The sequence below is a fragment of the Danio rerio genome, chromosome 21 (assembly GCF_049306965.1).
Source record: "Danio rerio strain Tuebingen ecotype United States chromosome 21, GRCz12tu, whole genome shotgun sequence".
Taxonomy (NCBI): Eukaryota; Metazoa; Chordata; class Actinopteri; order Cypriniformes; family Danionidae; genus Danio; species Danio rerio.
The window spans coordinates 35,516,439-35,543,696 of NC_133196.1; the positions used below are offsets into that span (position 1 = coordinate 35,516,439).

General features: G+C 41.8%; 1 long non-coding RNA gene across 1 annotated transcript in view; it reads right to left on the minus strand.

The window, feature by feature from the left end:
* The window catches only part of LOC141380027 (uncharacterized), a 118,490-nt gene that overhangs the window by 83,178 nt on the left and 8,054 nt on the right, over positions 1 to 27,258 (minus strand). The window contains exon 2 of the long non-coding RNA XR_012397275.1: positions 21,239 to 21,284. This is a non-coding gene — a long non-coding RNA (uncharacterized lncRNA). The remainder of the gene's footprint in view (positions 1 to 21,238; positions 21,285 to 27,258) is intronic.

Genomic DNA, 27,258 nt, shown 5'->3' on the forward strand with positions numbered 1-27,258 from the left:
CAGTTTTACAAAACATCATGAATTCTGATAAATAAAGTTTTTATAGCCCGGTAATGCTACACTTAAGGTAATAGTTCACCCTAAATTAGAATTTGCTAATACTCATCCGAGGCATGGGTAGATGACTTTTTGTCACCAGAAGAAGATGATAAATTGTAGTTGATTCATAAAGATATATATATATATATATATATATATATATATATATATATATATATATATATATATATATATATATATATATATATATATTTACTTTGAGAATCACAATAAATAAATAAATAAATAAATAAATAGGTAATACAAAATAATACCTTTTACTACTGACAATACGGCAAGGTCTTAGGAAGCAAAATGAAATTCATTTGATTCATAAATATAAACAATATTCTTTAAAGATAAAGATGCTTTAGAGTTTAATTTGTAGTGAAATAAATAAATAAACTCTTGATTTATTTTCAAATTATGTTTAAAACACCTTGTCATTTGTTACATTAAGCCATACAAATGTAATTTTAAATTCAATGAAAAGTATAAAATAAAAAAGTAGAAGAATTGCAGAATTTGATGGACCTGGAGTTATCACTTTCACATGTCACTGACCCATACATAATGTTATGTTAGTGCTGCAGCGTGTGCATGGACACATTTTGTTTACCTGTGTATGAGTTTGTTTGTGTGCTCTGTAAATAGTGTTATGGGATCTCTAAGCTCTTTGTGCACATATTTCTAACTGCGATGTATTCATATTTAAAAGTCTAATTAAATAGTTTTTTTTAATGTCCTCAGATAAACACGGCAGGTTACCTGGTCAAATGTGAAAACTCCTTCGAAGACAGTGGCGATCCACTTTAACTACTGTTGAAATCAGAATTATTAAACCCCCTTTGAATTGTTTTCTTTTTCAACAATTTCCCAAATTATGTTTAACAGAGCAAGGAAATATTCACAGCATTTCTGATAATATTTTTTTTGGAGAAAGTCTTATTTGTTTTATTTCGGCTACAATAAAGCAGTTTTTAATTTTTTAAAACCATTTTAAGGTCAAAATGATTAGCCCCTTAAGGATATATATATATTTTTGAAAGTCTACAGAACAAACCATCGTTATACAATAACTTGCCTAATTATCCTATCCTGCCTAGTTAACCTAATTAACCTAGTTAAACCTTTAAATGTCAGTTTAAGCTGTATAGATGTGTGTTGAAAAATATCTAAAATATTAGTTACTGTCATCATGGCAAAGATAAAATAAATCAGTTATTAGAAATTAATTATTAAAACTATTATGTTTAGAAATGTGTTGAAAAAAATCTCTCCGTTAAACAAAAATTAGGGAAAAATTAAACAGGAGGGCAAATAATTTAGGGGGGTTAATAAGTCTGACTTCAACTGTAGGTGTTATTTATAGGAGTAAATGTTCAACATGCTACAAAACTGGATAGAAAAGGCTTAGATATGACGCAGGCACTTTCATTACATCGCTTCTGTGTATAAAGACGAGTGTATAATGCGAGACGTTTTGGAGCAGTGATTATCAAATAAACCTACATTTAACTGTTAAAACCTCTGAAAATTTCACACAGCAGCTGTTTTCTTATTAGAAGCACATGGTTTTCAGTCTCATGTCTGCTGTCCTCGGTCCTGATGGGCTTGCAAAGTAAAGCTTATTGTGAATTTGTGTCACTTAAAGAATATTAAATACATGCAAAATTCATTCCCCATGATGCTTAATTACCCAGATCAGTCAAAGGCTGCATACAATGACATGAATTATCACGATTTTAAAGTCTAAATTTGATTATGCCCATTTAAATGCAATTTATATGTTAATGCCAGTATAATCATGTAATGAAATGTCCATGGCATTTACATCTCAGCGACAAATGAACAGTTTATTCATGTCTCTAATATCAAAGATTACATTCAAGATCTCAAGTCTGGGCCAAATAAGAATGATTCATTTATTATTTTGTTTGTTCTTCTTGGCAAGATTTTTATGCCATTGTGTTAAAAAAAAACACTGTATTCTATTTATAAATGCACTTTAGTTGAGGGCTTGGGTGTTTTTCAGCCACTTGAAGTAAGACAAATAGTTCTTATATATATTCTTCTAACAATTTATAATCAACAAAAATGAATAATTATTCGGTTAGTCACCATATCGCAGGTTTTACAGTGGGTTAAGGCTCATGTTAACAACAATGTATGTTAATAAACCTCAGTGTTGGAGGATGTGTGAAGATTATGCAAGTGGCAAAAAATTATCAATGTGTTTCGGGCTGTACAGTACACTCTAAAAAATAATGGTTCTTTGTTGGAGTTTATGGCTCCATCTAACAATCACACAACTTGTTTGTACAAATGTACAAATGGTTCTTTTTAGTGGAAAATACTTTTTGAGATTATTAAAGTGCCCCGGTTATGCTTTTTTCAAATATTATTTTCAGACAGTGTGTAATGTGGCTGTTTGTGAATGTAAAAGGTTTTAAAGACCAAAGTGGAAGATAAATAATATGACTGTCCCCTCTAAGAAAGCATCAGTTCTCAACTACTGAAACGAATCGTTAAGAAATACGGTTTTACTTGTGTAACTAATCTAAGTAGATCCGTAACAAATCAGCACAATGCCTGTCTAAGGTCTTCAGTGACTACGTTGACCTGACTGCAAACACTTGATTTGAAATCTGAAATCTGGTTGATTTGGGTGCTTGACATTATGTAGAGAAGAAGCAACTATTTTTGATGCTAATTAGTCTGGTGTGCACTATATGTACTCTAAAAATGTTTACATTTTGGGTCAAATATGGACCATCCCAAATGTTGGGTTGAACATTTTATTGAAAATTTTCAGCAGTGTTCATAATCTCAACAAAAATGTGTGATTAGTCATTATTCCAGCATAGGCTCATTGGAAATATATGCCTCAGTTTACATATATTGCGAAACATAACACACGCTTCGAATGTCATCACTCGATTGAATGGGCTTTGGCAACACGGTGGCACAGAAGTGTGGTTGCCTTACAGCAAGAAGGCCGCTGGTTTGAGCATGGCTGGGTCAGTTGGCATTTCTGTGTGGAGTTTGTATGTTCTCTCCATGTTCACGTTTCCTCCGAGTGCTCCGGTTTCCCCCACAAGTCCAAAGACATTTGGGAATTGGGTAAGCTAAAATTGTCTGTAATGTATGTGTGTAAATGAGAGTGTATGGGTGTTTCCAAGTGATGGGTTGCAGCTGGAAGTGCATCCGCTGCATGCGTAAAACATACGCTGTATAAGTTGACGGTTCATTCTGCTGTGGCGACGTTAGATTAATAAAGGTACTAAGCCGAAAAGAAAATGAATGAATTAATGGACGTTATCAGTGCTTGTCAGCTGATCAGAGGCCAGTACGGGCCTTCTGCACCTACTTATCATCCATCCACATGGTTAATCAACTATACTAATAGAGAACACTCTAGATACAGATCTGTTTTTACATTACTGTGTAGGTTGGGTTTAAGGTTGGGGTAGACGTTAATAAAATACAATGAATGGGAAATTTAATAAATAACATAAATAATTCTTGTTAACTTCCAGCCGCAGCCGTATGTGATTCATAGCTGATTAACTATGTAAATAGAAGATAACAGCCTTATGAGCCTACCAGTAGGTGCAGAAGGCCCCTACTGCCCCATATCTATCAGCTCATAACCACTGATAATGCCAATTCAATTGAATGATAACATTGGAATCGGCTGGACGTTAAATACGTTCTAAATTTATTGCTTGCTTCAGATATAAAATCCTTCAGAGGGCGCTGTTTTGCAAATTTGAAATGTGTTACAAAAAGTACATTTTGTTATTGACCTTATTCTTTACATACAAGTGGGTGCAGTGATTGGAATCTTTTTGGGTGATTACTTTTGGTCTTGTTCACTTCCATTGAATTAGATTTTTCTAGATTCAGTGGATTCAAGCACAAGCAATCTGCATCATGTATAAAAATGTACAAAGTGAAATACCAAGCAACTGACCAAGACAGAAAAGTTTAGATAAAGATAAGGCAAATTATTGACTCTGTTAAGTTGTTTAGTGCTATTTGTGTGGTGATTTGCAAAGATCTGCATTAAAAAATCCTTTGTTCTTTGATAAAATGTTCCTACAACTATCAATAGTGTAAAAAAATGAAGAAAAAGAACATTGCTGGTGTCTTACTGCCCCATGGCATTTATTTTACCTATAAACTACAGTCAAACATATGTCTAATATATTTTTGTGGTTTCACAAATATGTAAGTTGAAGCATGCATTTCCAATGAGCTTGTTTTATTCCTGGGGCTACACCAAGTTAAAAAAAAATCTGATAAGAAATTTCTATGATTGGCACTTTATTTTCACATGAATCACTTTGATATTGACAGTCATAATAGATTACTTATTTTATGCCTCTTTCTCTTGTGATTGTTGAGTTTTTTTTTTTTTTTTTCATTTTGGTTACATTTTAGCTGCAAGGTCTGTTTTTTTCTGACACAACTATACTTCTCATAATGACCACAGACAAAGTAAGGAACGTCTTGCTCATGTTATGCGATGGGGATTTGGGTTGATCTTCCAGTTTAGTGCTTCCAGTCCTTCATGCTTGGGCATGGTAAGGATTGATATGGTCAAATCAACACCATCATTATCCTAGAAGTATATACATTATTGCTGACAAAGGTTCCGAAGAGAAATTTCAGATATTGTGATGGGAGTGTTGGTTTCGTTGTGTGCTGTAAATGGCAGATCAATCATAACTGATTAGGCAATCTGAACTTTTAGTTTTAGTTACCCTGTTCCTGGCGATCAAACTTCCTGCAGATTTCAGTTGCAACCCATATCAAACACACCTGCCTGTAATTATCAAGTGCTGTTTAGGTCATCATTAATTGGTTTAGGTGTGTTTGATCAGGGTTTCAGCTGAACTTTGCAGGAAGGTCGATCTCAAGGAGCAGGGTTGAGCACCACTGAGATAGACTCTTGGAAAAAAAGTGGTTCAAACAGGCAGGACCTTTAAACAAATCATTTGAGATTATTTATGCTTTTAAATGCATATTTTTAGAAACTGGATGAATGCAGACCTCTTTTCGAAGACCTCTAAATTAGAAATATTTATAATAGCATAAAGGGCACATTTATTTACGACCCCCCCCCCAAAAAAAAAAAAAAAGAAAAGTGGGACAGTATGGAAAACACAAATAAAAAAAAGAAAGTAGTGATCCTTTCCTGTCATTCAGACCTGAAAAAAAAGTTGAGACTGAAATTGGTTAAATAATGATGTAATTTGAAACAGGCGATGTTACCAGGTGATCGTAATTATGATTTTGTACAAAAGCAGCTTCCAAGAAAGGTCTAGTTCTTTAGGAGCAAAGATGGGCTGAAGATTGACAGTTTGTCAACAAATACGTGAGAAAATGATTGAGATGTTTAAAATCAAGGATCCTTAAAGAAAGATAGGAGGACATTTGGATATTTCATCTTCAACTGTGCATACCATAATTAAAAGATTCAATATCAGAGCATAAAGGACAAGGGCACAACCCTAACCTGAACTTTGTGTGATCTCAAATCCCTCAGGTGGCACTGCATCCAGAATCGTCATTCATCTATAAGCGATATCACCACAAGGCGGCAGGACTTCTTTGGCAAACCTTACCAAAATATGCATTTGCATCCCCAAATGCCAGTTAAAACTGCACTGTGCTGAAAGGTAGCCCTATGTAACAGTGTTCAGAAGTGCTGTCGACTTGTCTGGGCTCAGAGGTATCTGGGATGGACCATCATACAGTGGAAACGTGAACTGTGAAAAAAATATATGAATAAGTTTTTCAGGTATCCGGACTAAAGAAGAAAAGAATCATCCAGACTTATACCAGCAACAAGTCCAAAGGCCAGGGTTTTTCATGGTAATGGTTTGTGTCAGTAGTAAATTCCACTTCTGGGATGGCACTATTAATTCTAAAAAGTACATAGAGATTTCAGAGCACATTTGCTGCCTTCAAGAAGACATCTTTCCCAGGAACAGCCATGCATACTTTAACAAGACAATGGAAAGCCACATTCTGCACACTTTACAATGTCCTGGGAGTGTAGGAAGAGGATACAGGTGCTTTACTGGCCTGCCTGCAGTCCCAACCTGTCTCCAAAAGAGAATGTGTGACAACAAAGACCCCATACCTCATTCAGATTGGTTTGCTGGAAGAATGGAACAAAGTTACACCTGGAAAACTTCATTACTTGGTGTCCTCAGTCCCTGATTGTCTTTTAAATGTTGTGAAAAAGAATGGCAACATTACAAAGTGGTACACAAGTGGTTTAGTATTCTAACTTTTTTTTGAAATGTGTTGCAAGAACCAACATTTGAATATGTGTTTATAAAAAAAACAATAACAAAAATCATGCTGAACACATTAAATAATGTTTGTTGTGTTGTCTGAAATGAAACACAAGTCAAAGTAAATTTAGAAATCACTACTTTTTTTCTTTGCATTTTTCATACTGTCTTAACTTTTTCTGATTTGGGGTTGTATTTAAAATAAGAAATAATGATTATTTTATGAACTATTTGCTGAAAGGATGTTTGGGGAGGCTAAATGGATCTTCTTTGGGCATAACTGTCAAGACCTCTTTTACAAAAATATACAGTATATTTTATCAAAGTGTATGTGATTGCAAAACAACAAAGATTCAAGCTTAGAGCATCCTGATAACAAATCTTACTACTAGTTCAGCTACAAAAACAGGCCAGAGGGCGTTTCACTGCTTCAGACCCCTGGGAGTCTGGGCCCCCATTCAGTAATTCTGCTCTTTTCTTTTCTAGCATCAACTGAAACCAAGTGGCCTAATAAGCGAGCTGACAGAACTGGTACATAGATATAGCTAAGGCAATCTCGCCCTCCTGCTTGAAAGCTATTGAAAAACTTCCATCTCAACAATTGGCTTCCAAAAACAGTTACATCATGTCCAATGACCAGCGCTGCACTTCAAACAGAATAGCAAAAAAGCAAGAAGGGAAAATCGTGTCTATAATGTGCATCATATTCCCCTCTTGACAGACCCAACACAAAGCACACTGCTGTTTTACAACAAATAGTGTAATGTTTTGGTGAGCACAGGATTTGCAAGATTTCAAACTGTGATATGAAATGTTCTAGTCACTTATGGACAGTTAAACCATCAAAAAACATATGTAATGTCTTGATTGATATCCTTGGAAACCGCAATTTGGCAGAGCTCCCCATCAGGGCTTAAGCGAGAAGCTTAATAAATTTTTCAGAGAACGTAATTGCAGCTGCTTGTTGGCCAGGCTGATATATATAAATATATAAAAGCTCACGCTGAAGTGGCTAAAAGCAGGGAGGCATCCACTTTGCATGCACATTGATGATGGTTTGGAAAGAAAATGAGAGAAAGGAAATCACATGAGTCCCTCTTTGAGAGATGGAACGGGGTCATATCAGGGGAAGCCGGGGGCGGCCGACAGCTCCAGCACACGCTAATCTGATGAGGGCCAGCATTGTGTGCCACAGCACAGAGGGAAACGCTGAGAAGACGAAGCCTTCAGTTCTCACTGGAATGTGTGTAACCTCTGAGCAAAATAACTCGCATTGTTGCAATTAGGTTATAGATGAAAAATTAGACAGGACAGATGCTTTAGTAATATCATCACATGATAGCAAAGAGTTTGATTTAAGCAAATAATTACATTATGTATAGTGCAATCTGAAATCACATTACAAAACTTGCCTAAAAGAGGAAAGTTCTCTTATTGAACACCTGTATAATATTGGAATATTTAAAATGATGATTTAAAGAATGCAGGTAATGAGACCATTTTGGATTTTAATAATAATAATAATAATAATTCCTTACATTTATTTAGCGCTTTTCTGGGCACTCAAAGCGCTTTACATGTAGGGGGGAATCTCCTCATTCACCACCAGTGTGCAGCATCCACCTGGATGACGCGATGGTTGCCAGTTTGCGCCAGACTGCACACCACACACCAGCTGATTGGTGGAGAGGAGACAGAGTGACGAAGCCATTTATGATATGGGGATGGTTAAGAGGCCATGATGGACAGAGGCCAGTGGGCAGATTTGGCCAGGATGCTGGGGTTAAACCCCTACTCTTTTTCAAAGGACATCCTGGGATTTTTAATGACCACAGAGAGTCAGGACCTCAGTTTAACGTCTCATCCAAAAGACGGCGCTCACTGAGCAGTATAGAGTCCCTGTTACTATAATGGGGCATTAGGACCCACACAGACTGCAGGTTGGGCGCCCCCTGCTCGCCTCACTAACATCACTTCTGGCAGCAACCAAGCTTTCCCATGTGGTCTCCCATCCAGGTACTGACCGTGCGCAGCCATGCTTAGCTTCAGTGGGCGACCGGATTTTTATATGCATGTCAATGCAAGTGTAACGGAGGCCAGCTAGTGAAGTGCTGTGCAGGTAAACCTCACTCCTCTGACCTCTAAAGGTACTCTAGCAACAGATGGTAGAGTTCATGGTCTTTAGCCTCCTTGTTAGAGCAATCTCCTTCCATGCAGGAAGGTCGCAAGTTCGATTCCAGCTCGGAGCAGGTTTGTGTGGTGTAGGACCGGCGGGGTTACACAAACAAACTGTTTAGGGACAATATTATGAAAATTCCAATTTCATGTGTAATTCTTTCATAATAGGCTTCAGAATTCTAAATTCAAAAAAGATATGCAAAAAGAATATATGACAGATTACGCACTATATTTGAGTTAAATGTTTTGAAGGTTTATGAAAACAGCACAGTTATTGTCTCAAATCACAAATTTTATCAAATATCACAAATTTGTGAAAACTTTGATGTCATGCTTACAGTTAAAGTCACAGTTATTATGACCTATTTGATTTTTCTTTTTAATTATTTCTCAAAATATATTTAACAGAACAAGAAAATTTTCACAGTATGTCTGATGTTATTAAGTCTTATATGTATCTTGGAAGATACGTTATTGTCAGTTGCTGCAAGGTAGAGGTCTACGTGGGACTGTTTTTATAGTCCCGCTCCCGCAAGGTTTTATACCGTACCCAAACACTACCGCTGTATATTCAGTCTTTGTTCACCTGCTGCCCGCTTAGAATAATTTTCTACCCAACCCGACTGTTCCTGCTAAATTTCGATTTGGTTTCCAAAATCTCATTTAAATTGGGTACTACCAAAAGAGAGAGATAACACATAAAACTGTAAGTTGTGCAAGGATTTTAGGCTAAATGTCAGTTTTGTTTGCCACTTTGTGATGAGACATGAGTGCTGCCGTAAACCTAAGGTTCCAGTCTTGTGACTGCTATAGGGTAAAACATTGAGGTATTGTCACATCATGCAAATGATAATTTTCCATTTGCGTCTGTGACTCTTGAAAAAGATCTGCATGATGTGGGTTTCCTAACAGTAAACTGGCCGATATCTAATGCAAGCTGAACGTCCTTCAAGGACAGCACATTTTCAGTTAGATCTGCCATGTCAAAGCCCGCTCTGAGGACCATTATGCGAAGATGCGCGCACAGACAGTGCAAAAAAACAAAAAGGCATGTGCAGAAAGCACTGGTCCATGCATTTAGCATGTGTAACAGTCGTGAGCACTGGCTGTGCTCAATAAGAATAATTCACAGATATGCTGTTCCAAAATAATGTCGGGACTCAGGAACGCTATATTGTTATGGCCCGTTTCCACTGAGTGGTACGGTATGGTACGGTTCTGTTTGGTACGCTTTTATGGCCGTTTCCACTGTCAAAAGGCATACCAAACCAAACCGTACCACTTTTTCGGCACCCTTTAGAAAGGGTCCCAAACACAAGAAAGGGTACCAAAAAGCGGAGCTAGACGCGCAGCTGAACGCTATTGGTTTACAGCGATACGTCATTCGCTTACGCAGTAAGCCAGAATGAAAACAAAGGACCTGTCATGTTTAAAATACACAGTGTGAGATTACTTGCCGCCGCCGCGTGTCTATATCTGAAATAACTAACTTCTTGAGCTGATAATAATAACGTCGCTTGATTATTGACAAGCTTTGGAAACCCGATCCTGTGAGAAGCTGAGGAATGATGAACTGGGAATGATGGAATGACTCTCTAAGGCCGTACTCACACTAGGTACAGTTGCCTCTAACCGGGCCAAAGCACGCTTGTCCCCCCTCCCGTCTCCCCCGACGGCCCGCGCTCACACCATATCGGGCCTCGGCAGGCTTACATCATCGCTGCTGCGCTGTTCAGAAGCGCTCTCTATGGCAAGCCTTTTTAGCATTTAAATCTTTGTTCTGACTCCATAAATATATTTAGAGATATCTCTAATTATATTTTGACTAGTCATAATTATAATTCGACTAGTCAAAAAAACAATTAGAGATATCTGCAATTGCAATTACGATTAATGTCAGGCTCGACTGTATGTGTGAATGAATCTATTGAGCGAACAATTTATTGTGTTGCTCACTTTACAATCCTGTAATAATAATCCTGTAAGTATTGCATGAGAAATTAATGAGAGAAATGGCAAATATCAATTAAAAATCTTTTCATGCATTTTTTAAAATTTAGCTTGAGTTGGTTTAGACTTAAGACAGAGATATTGCACATAATGGGAAAGCGATGGAAACACATTTGCTGAGTAGATTATGGCAACTCAGATGTTTACGGTATAATTGCCATGTTTACTGCTGGTTGCTAAGTAACCAATACCACGGTCAACCACTCTAACAACTTGCTGGAAAAAGAGACAGAATTCACCCTTTTTTTAATATTTGAAAAGATAACAAGGCTATAATGACAACATGAAAAATATTGTGCAGATCTAATTCTTAGTGCACATGCACTTTGCAGTGTTTCTAATGGCTTCAACATTTTTTGGAAAATGTAGTCCTTACTTAGTAGCTCCATTCAGAACGGCTCATCCTGATGCCTAAATCCCTTTGAAGGGTTTACCCACCAGAGTGAAAACAGCTTTGAACTGTGTAGGTGACCAAAAACAGCTCTTTCGAAAAAATCTGCAACACAAAATAAAGACATCCCAACTTCATCTCACATTTTTGTGAGTCAGAGGCTAATTCACATGAATTAAATTCTTTCATGACAACAGAATTAGTGTGGTAATAACTATGTATATTCCTATATTCATGTGGTTGGTCTTGGAGGCATAGATCTTCTATGCTGCTGTTGCTGGTGCTTTGATTTTTATAGCAGAGCTACTGAGACTTGCTGCCAGTATATTCACAGACATGCAGTCTGAGACAGTAGCTGCGTCCCAAATTGCATACTTATTTGATTATTTATTTTGTAGTATAAATAGTGTAAGTAGTGTGTTCACACTGAAAACTGGGAGTCGGTACAATGAAGTGTGGAATGATGGACACTTCATGCACTCAACGACCGCAGGTTTGCTTACGTAGCGGAAGGGGCGGAGCTATCGGGCGCACATGTTGAATAGCTTTATTTATTTTGGATTGTGAAAGCAAAATTCTCCTACGAGAGTGATTATAGCGCCTCTCGATGGTGAATGCGATTATACTTACGGCAGGTATTATTTGATAATTCGGTCGTTTATGTCACTGATTTGGCAACTGTCAAACATCATTAGGGAAACAGTTTGAATTTCCGCTTAGTAAAAAAACAGTGTGCCATTTGGGATGACTCTGCATACATATACTATCCTGTTGAGTGTGTAAGTGCATAAGTACATAGTGCATGAGTGCATAGTGTATAGTGTGCCATTTGGGACGCAGCTTATAACACACTGCTGCTGCAAACATAGCACACAACCCCCATAGCAAATCTAAACACAGATAGTGCTGGGGTGGAGGAGAGTCTTGGAAAACGCCCTGAACATTGTGTAAAGCAACACTATAGTTCCCCTTCGGTTGGGGAACTTCAGTGCCATGAATGGGAGGATTCGGATCAGAAGCCGCTTATCTGGAGAGTATTGAACGGGCCAATGAATGAAATTAATTGGCAGCGTAAGCTTGCGCAGGTGTGCGACATCTGCAATTATCTCAGCATATAAGCACACCTGAAGCCAGCAGACGCCATCCTTTTCGCTTCAGATCCTTTCTGAGTGAGTCGATGAGGGTTCCTCTTGCTGATCAGCACTTCAGAGCGAACGAGTGTGTCTCCCGGTCCAGAGTGGGTCTTCGCGGTGGCAGACGGTCGAGCTGGGTTACTCCCTTGCCTGCGGTTCTTTGGGTCCGGTCCTCCAGAGCGGTGCGTATAGTTGCAACTTTCCTAAAAGAGCAACACAGTCGTGCAGCACGTCCTTTTCAGGATGGCGCTCCGACTGTGCGTTTCTGGATGCGGGGGTTTCCTGTCTCCGGATGATGGACACGATCACTGCATTGCATGTTTGGGGGTCCAGCATGTTAATGCGGTGCTCGCGGGCGGTTCATGTCGTCATTGCGATGCCATGACCGTTGCACAGCTAAGATCGCGGCTAACTTTCGCAAGAGAGCGAGCCACCCCAGTTGCCTCCTGCTCTAAAAAAGCAGCGGGCGCTCGGGCAGATCTGAGGGTTTCAGCGGGAGCTAATCCGCCGCCCACGGGCTCGCGGACCTCTCGCTCCTCACGGCGCTCCATCCAAGCTTCGGGTGGTGAGAGTGATCCGTCTAACCAGATGGTAGCTCTCACACTCGCTGACACCGGAGATCAGATGTCCTCCGCGGCATCGGAGGGTGGGCTTTCACTGTCCGACGAAGATCCGGACCCGCTCGCCCCCTCCGGGCAGGTGAGCGCTGTCAAATCGGATCCTGAAGCGGACATGTTAGCCGTGCTTTCCCGGGCTGCTTCGGCCGTGGGGTTGGAGATGGTTTATCCCCCAGCTCCGCGGCCGGACCGACTAGATGGGTGCTACGTAGAGGACCAGAAGGCGAAGCCTTCGAAGCCTCTCGTCCCCTTCTTCCCGGAAGTGCACAGTAGGCTCACGCAGTCCTGGAGGGCACCTTTCTCTGCCCGTGCTGCGAGTGCCTCCGCCCTCACCGCCCTTGACGGCGGAGCTGCCAGGGGGTATGAGGCGATCCCGTCAGTGGAGCGAGCTATCGCGGTCAATCTTTGTCCGCGCGGCGCCTCTACGTGGCGGGGTTTGCCCCGCCTCCCGTCCAAAGCCTGTAGGTTGTCTGCCTCCCTCGGAGCCAGAGCTTATAAGGCTGCGGGCCAGGCTGCTTCTGCTTTGCACGCGATGGCCACCTACCAGCGCTACCAAGCGCAGGCGCTGGCCGAGCTGCACGAGGACGGGTCCAACCCAAGCTTATTACATGAGCTGCGCACCGCGACCGACTATGCTCTTCGGACTACTAAGTCCGCCGCGTGTGCGCTGGGGAGGACGATGTCCACACTTGTGGTTGAGGAACGCCACCTCTGGCTAAACCTGGCCGATATGCGCGACGTTGACAAAGTTCGCTTTCTTGACTCGCCCATATCCCAGGCTGGCCTGTTCGGCGACACCGTCGGTGAATTCACCCAGGAATTCAAGGCGGTGAAAGAGCAGTCGGATGCGATGGGCAATGTCATCTATCGGCGTGGCCGTAAGCCCGCTCCGCCCGCCGAGCCATCCACCTCCGCTGTTCCTCGCCGAGGGCGCCCGCCAACGAGTGCTGCCCCGCCCCCGCCTCCGGCCAAGCGGGCGCGGCGTTCACCTCGAAAGCAGGCAGCCCCTCCTGCCCAGGGCGCCGTTAAGTCCGGTAAACGGACCGCGAAGCGTCCCTGAGACAGGCCATCCGGAGAAGAGGAAACTTGCTCTTTCCCCGCTGGAGGGCGGGGCCCCGATAACAACGGTACTTTTCAGTGCCACCAAAACATCAGTAAAAGAGCACTTTTTCCCTTCCCCGGATGTGACTGCACGAGTTCTGCCAGTCCGGGACGCGCTGCCTTCCGGCTCGCAGACTCTACGTGCTTCGCCAGTGGCTCACGAGCGCTGGGGGGACGGTCTCCCTTTCCTCAGCCCTCCAGCCCCCTCTCCGGAGTCAGGGTGCGGAGCCAGAGCGAATCGCTCTCCTCCAGCTCTTCCGCGGGACCCTCGTGCTTCCCGGATCAGCACACCCACTCCGCGCTGCCCCACCGCTGGTACGTCAGCGATTGTAGCGATGACTCCATTAGCGAGGGCTCTGCCTGCCTGGTTAGCGCGGGCCAGCCCCTCGCGGTGGCTCATACGCACAATCAGACTCGGTTACGCGATTCAGTTCGCGAAACGGCCCCCCAAGTTTACGGGCGTGTATTTCTCCAGGGTCAACCCCCTGTCCGCCCCTGTCTTGCGAGAGGAGATTGCTGCCCTCCTGGCGAAGGGTGCAATCGAGCCGGTTCCTCCAGCCGAGATGGAGAGTGGGTTTTACAGCCCATACTTCATCGTACCCAAAAAGAGCGGTGGGTCACGGCCAATCCTAGATCTGCGCGTTTTGAACCGCTGTCTGCACAAGCTGCCGTTCAGAATGCTCACGCAGAGGCGCATTCTCCAATGCGTTCGTCCTCGGGATTGGTTTGCAGCCATAGACCTGAAGGACGCGTATTTCCATGTCTCCATTCTTCCACGCCACCGCCAATTTCTGCGGTTTGCGTTCGAGGGTCGAGCGTGGCAGTACAAGGTCCTCCCCTTCGGGCTCTCTCTGTCTCCGCGGGTCTTCACCAAACTCGCGGAGGGTGCCCTAGCGCCCCTTCGGCTCGCGGGCATTCGCATACTCAATTATCTCGACGACTGGCTGATTTTAGCCCACTCGCGGGAGCAATTGATTATGCACAGGGACAAGGTGCTTCGGCATCTCCGCCTACTGGGGCTTCAGGTCAACCGAGAAAAGAGCAAACTCGCCCCCGTGCAGAGGATTTCTTTTCTCGGGATGGAGCTGGACTCGATCACCATGGTAGCGCACCTCTCCGAGGAACGCGCTCGCCTGTTGCTGAACTGTCTGAGGGAGCTCGACAGCAAACTAGTGGTCCCACTGAAGTTCTTTCAGAGGCTCCTGGGGCATATGGCATCCGCAGCCGCCGTCACGCCGCTCGGGTTGCTCCATATGAGACCACTTCAGCACTGGCTTCACGATCGGGTCCCCAGACGCGCATGGCACGCGGGCACACACCGGGTCTCGGTTACTGCGCTGTGTCGCCGCGCCCTCAGCCCTTGGAACGACCCCTCGTTCCTACAGGCCGGTGTGCCTCTAGGACAGGCGTCCAGCCATGTTGTTGTTTCAACAGACGCTTCCAACACGGGTTGGGGGGCCGTGTGTCGCGGGCATGCGGCTGCGGGCCTCTGGAAGGGTGCCCAGCTGCATTGGCATATCAATCGCCTAGAGCTGTTGGCAGTGTTCCTCGCTCTCCACCGCTTTTTACCGGTGCTGGAGCGGCAACACGTGCTGGTCAGGACGGACAGTATGGCGGCGGCGGCGTATATCAACCGCATGGGGGGTATGCGCTCTCGCCGCATGTCTCAGCTCGCCCGCCGTCTGCTCCTCTGGAGTCACCCGCGGCTGAAATCGCTGCGCGCCATTCAGGTCCCAGGCACGCTCAATCGTGCAGCCGATGCGCTCTCACGACAGCTGTTACGCCCTGGAGAATGGAGACTCCACCCCGAGTCTGTTCAGCTGATATGGGCGCGATTCGGGGAGGCCCAGATCGATCTGTTTGCTTCCCCCGAGAACGCTCACTGCCAGTTGTTTTTTTCCCTGACCGAGGGCTCTCTCGGCACGGATGCACTGGCCCACAGCTGGCCTCGGGGCATGCGCAAGTATGCGTTTCCCCCAGTGAGCCTGCTCGCGCAGTTTCTGTGCAAGGTCAGGGAGGACGAGGAACAGGTTCTGCTAGTTGCGCCCCTTTGGCCCAACCGGACCTGGATATCAGAGCTCTCACTCCTCGCGACGGCCCTCCCCTGGCGGAACCCTTTGAGAGAGGACCTACTCTCTCAGGGACAGGGCACCATCTGGCACCCTCGCCCCGATCTTTGGATCCTCCACGTGTGGTCCCTAGACGCGAGGAAGACTTAGGTAACCTACCGACTGCGGTGGTTAATACCATCACTCAGGCTAGAGCCCCCTCCACGAGGCGCGCCTACGCCCTGAAGTGGAGTCTATTCACTGAATGGTGCGTCTCTCGCAGAGAAGACCCCCGAAATTGCCAGATTAGTGTTGTGCTCTCTTTCCTTCAAGAGAAGTTGGACAGCAGGCTGTCGCCCTCCACTCTCAAGGTTTACGTGGCCGCCATCTCCGCTTATCATAGCGCGGTAGCTGGCGGCACCGTGGGAAAGCATAACCTGGTCATCCAGTTCCTTAGGGGTGCTAGGCGAATTAATCCATCTCGCCCCCCTCTCATGCCCTCTTGGGATCTCGCCCTCGTTCTCACGAGTCTGCGATCCGATCCCTTTGAGCCACTCGAATCAGTATCTCTAAGATTTCTGTCCCTGAAGACAGCTCTGCTGGTTGCGTTGGCCTCCATCAAGAGGGTCGGGGACCTGGAGGCATTTTCGGTCAGTGACTTGTGCCTGGAATTCGGGCCGGATTACTCTCACGTCATCCTGAGACCCTGCCCCGGTTATGTGCCCAAGGTTCCTACCACCCCCTTTAGAGATCAGGTAGTGAACCTGCAAGCGCTGCCCCCGGAGGAGGCAGACCCAGCCCTTTCTTTAATTTGTCCAGTTCGCGCTCTGCGCATTTATGTGGACCGTACTCAGAATTTTAGATCATCTGAGCAGCTCTTTGTCTGTTATGGCGGTCGGCAGCAGGGAAGTGCCGTATCAAAACAAAGATTATCCCACTGGATTGTGGATGCCATTTCACTCGCTTATTCGAGTCGAGGTCAGCCGTGTCCCCCGGGAGTTCGTGCACACTCCACTCGGAGCGTTGCATCCTCTTGGGCGCATGCACGCGGCGCCTCTCTAACAGACATCTGTAGAGCTGCGGGCTGGGCGACACCCAACACATTTGCAAGGTTTTACAATCTGCGAGTGGAGCCGGTTTCCTCAAGGGTATTAGGTAACCCTTTGGTGATTGAGGAGACAACTCGGTAGGGTGTTGAAACACGCTTGCGGCGCCATTCTCCCTAACACGGAGGTACGTGCGCCTTTTTTATCTGTCAGTAAAGTTCCCCGTCAGGTGAGCCCTGCAGATTCCTCCGTGGCCCCCAGCACTGACTCAGTGGAGGAGTCACTTGCTGGCCCACTACGTTGTAGGTCTGCCCGCTGGTCAGCCCGCGTTTTGGGTATAGGTGCCTGCTATGCGTGATCCCCACTAGGCGATCCCATATGCTTATTCCGCCACGGTTAAGTCCCCCCCCTGGGCGGACCCGTGTCTTCCCTCTCCGCTAACCACTCTTTTGCTATGCGTACTCCCCCTTTTTAGGGCTAGTCCATAGGTAAATTCTGCCATCTATCCCCCCCTTGGGTAACGGATGGCCTCCGCAGCGTCCTCCTATCGGGATTGCACGCTTCCCAACGTACTGTCGTATTTCCTAGAATTATCTAGATGCTCACGACTTCCCAAAAAATATATCTAAATCCGTAAAACTTCTGTTGAAGTAGGATAAATTAGGGCCAGGGACACGTTGGAGGACCGCACCCCCCATGATGTGGGTGCGTCACGCTTGCTTGACTATCTCCTCATCGGGGGTGTTGGTAAGGTGCAGTCATTATGGCGCTTTCCATATTCTCCCATTCATGGCACTGAAGTTCCCCAACCGAAGGGGAACGTTCGAGGTTACAGAAGTAACCCTTCGTTCCCCGAGGAGGGGAACGGAAGTGCCATATTCCGTCGCCATAATGACTGTCCCTTAGCTGTTTGAAAGTCTCTTCAGCTTAAAAGGATGGCGTCTGCTGGCTTCAGGTGTGCTTATATGCTGAGATAATTGCAGATGTCGCACACCTGCGCAAGCTTACGCTGCCAATTAATTTCATTCATTGGCCCGTTCAATACTCTCCAGATAAGCGGCTTCTGATCCGAATCCTCCCATTCATGGCACTTCCGTTCCCCTCCTCGGGGAACGAAGGGTTACTTCTGTAACCTCGAACGATTTTAGTGTAAGAGTGCCGCCATCCTGGAATACCGATGTGTCTGATGTCACGGGGTTGGTTCCGTTCCCTCAACTGAACAGATACAGTGTCATTAATGGACTGGACATGGAGACTGCAAAGCCTAATTTAACCCAATGCATAAAGTTGTGGACATGCATCGCAGAGGTGGTGCAAATCAATGAGTCAACATGCAATGCACTGTTTGCGATATCAGCGGTTAGAGTATAGACAGTTCTTCACTAAATATTTTTACCAAAAAATAGTAAACCATCCGGGAACATTTAATATGCTCTTTTCAACATACTATGATTTGGGACATATTAATTCTATTTAGGATGGATAGTATGCAAATTGGGGCGCAGCATGATTCTCCCATGAATATGGTCACTTGTCGCCACCTACCGGCATAACAATGTGACCTGCAGAAAGAGTCACTAAAAAATCCAAATGACAGACTTGCAGTGTTAAGGAGGGTTACAAACAGTTAACATTCAATGCTACTGTTGGACATTAAATTAGTTTTCTCGGAAAGCCAGTCATTCAGTAAGAACCAATTAACTAACTGTTGTGTAATAATAATGAATCTAAAGTGTTAGCACATATAACAGCAGCTCATTTTACTTTGCTATTTTCCTTTTGGTTCGTAGTAATTACATGCTATTTTTAATGCATGAACATGATTGGTTAGAAAAAGAGTAATCAGCCTTGTGGCCCATATCAAATAAGATGTGCATGGAACGCTTCAACTTTAGTAGTACATGATAACATTATGTCTGCTGTGAAAACACATCAATCAACCAGGATATCAGCTTATGTATGTCTTATGTCATATATGTCTTTCCTCAAATCGAAGAAAAGTATAGATTTATTAAATAAGGTAAATTAAATAAGGCTATAATTATTGAACAAGGTTTCTGCTTGCTAAATAGTCTATATACCTGCAAAGGTTGGACTGGTGCAAGGTTATGAGCTTTACACACAAAGTTAAACCCTGTCACAAATAGTATGTAAATAGTGTATGTGTGTGTGTGTGTGTGTGTGTGTGTGTGTGTACGCTGTTAGGTTTACTAACAGCGTGCACTGTGCAAATCTCTTTAGCCGTTTTAAAAGTACAGTCAGGATTTACTGCATACTGTGAAAAATTCAAGTTGAAAAGGCATGGACGGGAGGACAGTTTTTAAATGAATCATGCAATGCAATTTACTAAGGTTTGCAATAGTTTACTGGTATTTTTGTTGTTAGTTGATTGTTACACTGTAAAACCCAACAGTCAACTTAACCAAATGAAATAAGTGTAGTTAACTAAAAATTGACTAAAATTAATTAAACTCATTTGAAAACAGTTTTGAACTAAGGGTGTACTCACAATATGTACAGTTGCCTTGAACCGGGCCAAAGCAGAATTGTCCCCCCTCCTGTCTCCTGCGACGGCCCACACTCACATTACATTCGGGCCTGGGTATGCTTATGTCATCGATGATGTGCTGTTCAGTAAGCGCTTTCGCTCAGCACAGTGGTGATTTCTTTAGTTATATCATTTTAGTTGTTTGATATGCAGTGGCACGCAGTCAAATATTTCGCCGAACAGATCAGCCACTTTTGACACTCATAAACAATCATAAAGTCCTCGTGCTGCAGGAATTAGGAGGTTTGCTAAAGGTGCAGCTGTTGTGCAATGAGGGGTTTGTCTTTAATAATTTACAACAGTTTGAATGATTTATAAATCCAGATGAAACAATCTCGTAAATGTCACGTCTCGTCTTCAGGTTTGTGCTCAGGCACGTTTTGCACTCACACTACAAGCATACCGCACCAAAGGCCAAGTGAACTGCGCTCTGGCACACCTCTTCCAACTGGGCCAGGGCAGGCCAAAAGAACTGTGTCTGAGCCAGATTCGGAGCACTCACACTTCTCAAATGACCCGGGAAACAGGCCTGAGCATGGTTCGCATAGCATAGTAGTGTAAGTATGCCCTGAGTGTAGGAGGTAATTCGTTAATTAAATACCTCATTACTTTAACTTAAATGGAGTAAGTTTACAATACTCATATAGATTTGTATTATTATTTTTTTTACTCAAATGGTTTTTAGTAATCGGTTTCCTCAAATGGTTTGAGTTGCCCTAACTTATTGGGTTTTACAGTACTCAATTGGTTTGAGTTCTCTACATTTATTGGGTTTTACTGTGCTTAAATTGTTTCATTACTCAAATGGATTAAGTTTACTATACTCATTAGGAATAGCTTTTAAACTTAAATGGTTTGTTGCAATTGGTTAGCTTAACTTTTTGGGTTTTACAGTGTAGTATGCCTAACCCTAATGCCTGACTTTATCACTTCTGTACGGTGGCCGAGAAAGCTTAGTGCGCTGCAATTTAAAAAAGCACGTAGAATTACAAAAAACACCAGCAAATAAAGAAACAATCTTCATCTATTTGACAGCACACGTGTTGCAAATTGGTCACAGCACTTGCAAATATCCATGTAACACAACAAAAATGTTTCTAGGGGACCCAAAAACAAGACGGACCCTGCTGAGATGTGGATGTGTTATTATGCCATGACTTTTGCTCAGTGAAGTGATTGGTGGTCTTTGAAAGTTGAGTTGTTTTCGTTTATTTTAATATCTTGATTACATAACAACAATGTTTGTTTTTCAGCACCCCAACCTAAAATTACAGATTTTTTTAACAGTTTTTATAAAGTGCTACTCTCTTTCCATTTCCATTGGTGATTTTATAATGTTGTGCTCTCATCCTGATTTGTCCTGTATATTAAGTCTGTCTCTTTATAAGAAAAACAATCATACCATGGAATCCTTTCATCAACTTACATGAGTACTTCCAGATACATCTTTTTTTAATCTTTTGGACTTGAACATTTTCACACTATGCTTTTTGAAAAGTAATGTTATATTTTTTGGTTTTCTCATCTGTTAATAATGGAATAATTATGTGAGTCAAAGAGATACGACAATGTGCAAGAGTTTTAGGCCACCAAAGCTGTTGGGTGTCTAAGACTTTTGCACATTACTGTATATATTTATGCATATTTCACAATTAATTCATAATTTAAGTCTCTAGGTTTTCTATTACAACACAGTTAAGCTACTGAAGCAGCCATTTTGGCTGTTTTTAAATATTGTATTTTAAAATTACTTTGTTAAAATGAAACCCATTATCTATATTTTTTTCCTAAATTAATGTATATTTCATTCCAACACTGTTATTTTGATAACAAAATAATATAAAATAATAATAATATATAAACTACAAAACACAAATGAGTTCTGAGTATTTCTACCTTAATGGTTATAACGGTCAAATTGACCGCATACATTTCAGCATCAGCTATTTACTCCAGTGCCTTTGAATATGCATGCATCTGTTGCCTAGCAACGTTCTGCTAACAAAAACATAACTTTAATTCAGACATTTCTTTCAAAATAACATTTCATTACAGTGAAAAAAACGTCTTTATCTTTGTCTGATGAAGTGAGGCACACACCTTATCGATGGGTCTAGTAGTTTGTACGCTATTTAAAAATATATATTTTTAGGTTAATGACTTTATAAATTATTATAACAGGCATTCAAAGATTAATTCAACAAATGTAAATGACATGACAAAAATGACCAACTTCCCTTTGGTACAGTCCTATAGGGGAATTACCAACCTACATCACACATGACATCACACGGGTTCAAACACGCATACCGGTTGCAAAAAAAGGCCGATTGCAACAATAAACATGTCGTGTTGTGCGGTAGGATGCCTAAATCAAAAGTCCAAAAATAGAAAACTTAATTTTTACTGTACACCACACTGCTTTTAATGATAACCGCAGGTGTCTTTGGCAAACAGCTATCAGAAGGGGTAATTGGAGTGAGAACTTTATTAAAAAAGCTGTACTCTGCAGTTCTCATTTTATATCAGGTAAGCTCACGCTATGCTGAATCCTACACATTGCTTATATTTTGATTTCAGGAATGATTTTAGCAAAAAAGTAACACATGGTTAATTAAACTGCGGACACTGAATGCTAAGAATGAAATGTAAAAATTTAAGTTCACATACCCTGTCATACAGGTGCACCTCGCTGTCAGAATGGAGATGTTTTGCTTGTTGATGATTATCCAGGCCTTGTACAGTTCTTTATTCCTTGTCTTTGGCTAGGCAGAACCTCGGTTTTTAGGACTGCAAATTTTTGAATCTGGTAATCATGGAATATTATTTCTTGCACATGACCACACAGAACAAAACTGTAGGTATCCAAAGACTAGTAGGCTTTAAACTTCTCTCTTGTAAAATCACTTGGAGTTTCAATGAGATATAATTTGGGCTGGATGCTTGGCCATTTTGTCTTATCCAATATCCATTGGGAGGGTGCTGTTGCAAATAGGCCTGTCAGATGAATGTCACTCACTTTTACGATAATTTTGCAGAATAACTGTGATTGTCACGGAGTAACAAGCTGTTATAATATGCTAAAAGCATTATGCAAGTTATATATATACCGCATCGGATGTCGTTGCATCACTGTAAATGCTAACGCTCCCATTTTTTTTTTTTTGCAACCTCGATGTGTGCACATCCTGAATGTTTACAAACTGGTAATTTTCCTATTTATCGGTCAGAATGACTGATATGGGCAATCTAGTTGTTATAGAATTCTTGTAGTTGCAATGTTAATTTAGATTTTTTTAGATTTAGATAAGTTAGAGGCAAAATTAGAAGAAAAAAAATCTAAACACAATTACTTCTTTGTGCAAAAATCAATATATAGTTTTTGGTACCAAGCACAACTTTAGCTTTTGTGTTGAGACTGCAATGGCTGCTGAGGAAAGCAAAATGAAAAAGCTCCACGTGTTACTCAAAATTCAGTTTCAGTTAGAAGTACATTAACATACTGAAAAAGTGTCTCATGCAGACTTTAAGGTCTGTTTTTTTTTTTTTTTTTTTTTCAAAATATAATTTCATAGCATTAACAGTACGTTTGGGATCATTATCATGCTGAAAAATAAATCCATTACCAATGAAGTGCTTTCCAGAAGGAATGGCATAATGGATTAAAACCTTCCTCTAATTTTCAGCCTTCACAATCCCATCAATTCAGGCAGTATTGCCAACAGCACTGGCAGAAATGCAGCCTAAACCAGAACAAATCAAGGCAGAGCCTCCAACATGTTTCACTGAAGCCTGCAAGCTCTCATCCTTCCAACTCTCTCCAACTATTTCACATATAGTATACAATCCAACTCTAACCCGGATTTTCTGGTTGAATGTAAGGTCTATTATGATAAATATTATAACAATTTTAACAAGGTACACTACTGTACTTTTTTCAACTCAGCCTCATTCTAATTAAATACCCCTATATAAATTTTTTGAGATGGCAAAATACATCCCAGGTGCTACAATTTTGCAGTTTTTTTCGCGAATCCGCCACAGGCCGATGTGTACGTTTTTTCAGATCTCACTTTCTCTCGCGAATGCCATTCGCACCTGCTGTCCTCGCACCAGAAGCTGCTGTCCCCTGACTGATTTACTGACTGATCAACTGACCGATCCCCTCACCCTCCCCCTTCCTTTAACTCTCCCATAGGGTTTTAAAAAGCACAGATTAACCCACCTGCCGTCTTCCATAAACCTAACCGCAGAGTTTTACAAAGCAAAAACTTCCTGATGTTTACCACTTTTTCAGATTTTACCACATTCTTACCCTGTTATTTACTTATTAATTTTATTTTGTCTTACCTGCTTTCTAGAACCATTCTTCACCAGACTCGAACCTTGTCGTTATGGTCAACTCCTCTCTGCGTTTCAAGTCTGCCCATGTACATGTCGAGCTATTGGACAAACTGGTGACAGCGGAAAAGAAATCCCTATGGAGGTAATTGGTCAGCTGGTAAGCGAGAAAACTGAATAGCATCGTACCGCCTCATAGCTTTTGATGAAAATATGGCTACATCTTTTTTCAGAATGAGGCTACATTGATTTTTTTTTGGTGCTAATATGTACCCATCATCAACTAGAATTGAAGAGTTTCATCTGAAATTTTCATCTAAAATTAGCATTGTTTTAGGTTTCTGTGTGCAGGTTGAGTAATTTGTCTGTAATAGCAATGAATTAGTTTGTTTAATTCCTTTAAACTAAAATAACTGAACATAAGCATATGAGGGGTGAGGCAGTGGTGCAGGTAGTGCTGTCGCCTCACAGCAAGAAGGTTGCTGGTTCGTTGGTTCGAACCTTGGCTCAGTTGGCTTTTCTGTCTGGAGTTTACATGTTCTCCCTGCCTCCAAGTGGTTTTCCTCCAGGTGCTCCGGTTTCCCCCACAGTCCAAAGACATGCGGTACAGGTAAATTGGGTAGGCTAAATTGTCCGTAGTGTATGAGTGTGTGTGTGAATGTGTGTGCGGATGTTTCCCAGAGATGGGTTGCGGCTGGAAGGGCATCCACTGTGTAAAAACTTGCTGGATAAAGTGGCGGTTCATTCTGCTGTGGCGACCCCGGATTAATAAAGGGACTAAGCCGACAAGAAAATGAAATGATGAAACATGAGTATGAGAAAAAAGTTCATTTTAAAAGAACATTTTAGATTGTATTTCAAGTACTCTTTAGATTGAACTCTTCATTTACTAAAACTGACACTAAATATATAAAACTAAATAAAAAAATATGCTCATAAAATTAAACTAAGGAAATCATTACTGAAACAAACTGGAAATAAACTGGAAATGCAAAGCTAATTTCAAAATAATATCTAAATCTATAATAAACTTCACTCAAAAAATGTTGTTTGCGGTTTGTTCAAACTATTTTATCAGTGGTGTTCAAACTCAGTCCTGGAGTGCCGTGTCCTGCAGATTTTAGCTCCAACTTGCCTCAACACAGCTGCAAGGATGTTACTAAGCCTAGTAAGAGCTTGATTAGCTAGCCCAGGTATGTCTGATTGGGGCTGGGACTTAACTTTGCAGAACACTGGCCCTTCAGAATCGAGTTTGGACATCCCTGATTAATAAAAAATAAGCTAAAACAAAAATAAAAATAAGCTTAATAAGAGTTTCTTGAGTGACAACTTAATGATTTTAAGTTCAATCCACCTAAATTTGCAAAAACTTAATTCTTCATGTTTTCCTAACACAAATCGATTGTGTGGAACCCAGCATTGTTTTACAGTGTTAGTTTATTACACCAGCAGTAAACAGCAAATGCAATGGTGTCCTAAAATGTTTGCACAGTACTGTATATAGCTTTTTTTCTTCGTCTGGAAACACTTCTACAATATAGGGCTCAAATACAGTATAGAATCCTGTTGACTTTACTTCAGTCTGTAAGGCAGCAATTAAACAAGTTTCGAGATGAAGTGGGTTGACATTGTTTACAGTGTGAAAGTGTGCACTGAAAGAAAACAGGTGCGAGACAGTCATTTCAACACTTGTGCAGTGTTCAACGGGATTGGATGAACATGTTTTCCACGAACTTCCATTCATTCGCGAGGCCTACCTGAGCGGATATGTGCTACTCAGAGCAAATTGGCAGTTTTCTCAGGCTTCTCTATAGGGCAATCACCAGCGTCAATGGGTTTGATGTGTGGATTTCTCAAGGGTGGAATCTAAAATCACTTTATGTAGTTGCTCATTCATTCATCCAGAGTATGATTGTCTTTGTAGAGACCCCCACGGTTAGATCACAGGTGTCAGATGGTTAAGAGAGAGGTAAACACCATTTCCTTTGAGAGTAGCTTGAAACATTTAAAAAAAAAAAAAAAAAAAAACACAAGCATGCTGTGTTCCAGTTTAAATCACTTAAATCTCAAAAGGGATTTTTTTATTAACACTCGTAACTCTTAAAAATGCATTTAGTTCACAAAATTATCTTGAGAACCAGCCAGAGAATACAGCCTCTGTTTCCAATCTATTTTCCAGACGAATATATTTTATATTCTGCTCTGTGGTAATAAGGTATTCTGAGCAGCTGAAGAAGCGTCTAAAGTCTCTGAGCTCTTCTCAGCCTCAGATCCATCACTGGGGAACGAGTTAGGTGGGTGAAAAAAAAATACCATCTGCTGGAGATAACCTATGCACAGACAAACCTGAATCCTTATTAAAAAGAGGGAGCTTCTTTTCTCTGTGCCCTCGTTTTATTCTTTAAAAGAATCAGACATCAGCAAATTCTCAGCTCGAGTTATTCCTCTGTTCTTGTCCTTTTCGATTGCTGAGGATGTGTCAAGATGAGACTGGAGTATCTCTGATATCCTCTAGCTTTGAGCCGCAGATGTAAGGAATGAATGCGACGGCTGCTGAGTGATGCAAGATGGCGTAATGTATGCACAGGAAGTGACTGGCTAAATAGCGCCACTCGATAACGTGTAATGATGCTTACAAGTCATTTAGACATTTAAGTTCATTTCCTCTTTTAAAGGTTTGAAAAGGAGCCACCGGGGTGTTTTGTGAGGGAATCAAACAACAAATCAGACATCAAAATGACCAAGATGAATTAGAAGATCCTAAAAAAAGATGTATTAACTGATCCAAAAAAGTGACTCAAAGGGATATCTGACTCCAAATTAACTTTGCAGTTAATTTGTTAACCTTCAAGCAATCTGAGGTGACATTTCTAATTACGAGCAAAAATACCAGCATTTTAATTGTTGTTATTATTACAGTGACTTAAAAAGAATAATGTCATGCATACAATACCTGACAAAAGTCTTGTCGCCTATCCAAGTTTTAGGAACAACAAATAATAACTTGACCTCGTTTTGCAATTAGAAGAGACCTATATGAAAGGCAAAGGCCTCTAGATTATTTTACCTAAATTAAATATGATCATGTCTTGATTTTTAATTATTTAATTAGGACAGTAAGGTCTGACTTTTCTTAGACAAAAGTCTTGTCACTTAACAGAAATAATGTACAGTATAGAATATAAAGTCATGGTGCAATGAAAAAAAGAATGAATATTGTGTATGACTCCCATGAGCTCAGAAGACAGCATCCATACATCTCTGCAATGGCTCAAATAACTTATTAATAAAGTCATCTAGAATGACAAAGAAAACTCTCTTGCAGGGCTCTCAGAGGTCATCAAGATTATTTGGATTCATCTTTAATGCCTCCTCTTTCACCTTACCCCAGACATGCTCAATAATGTTTTTGTCTGGTGACTGGGCTGGCCAATCCTGAAGCACCTCGACGATCTTTGCTTTTAGGGAACTTTGATGTGGAGGCTGAAGTATAAG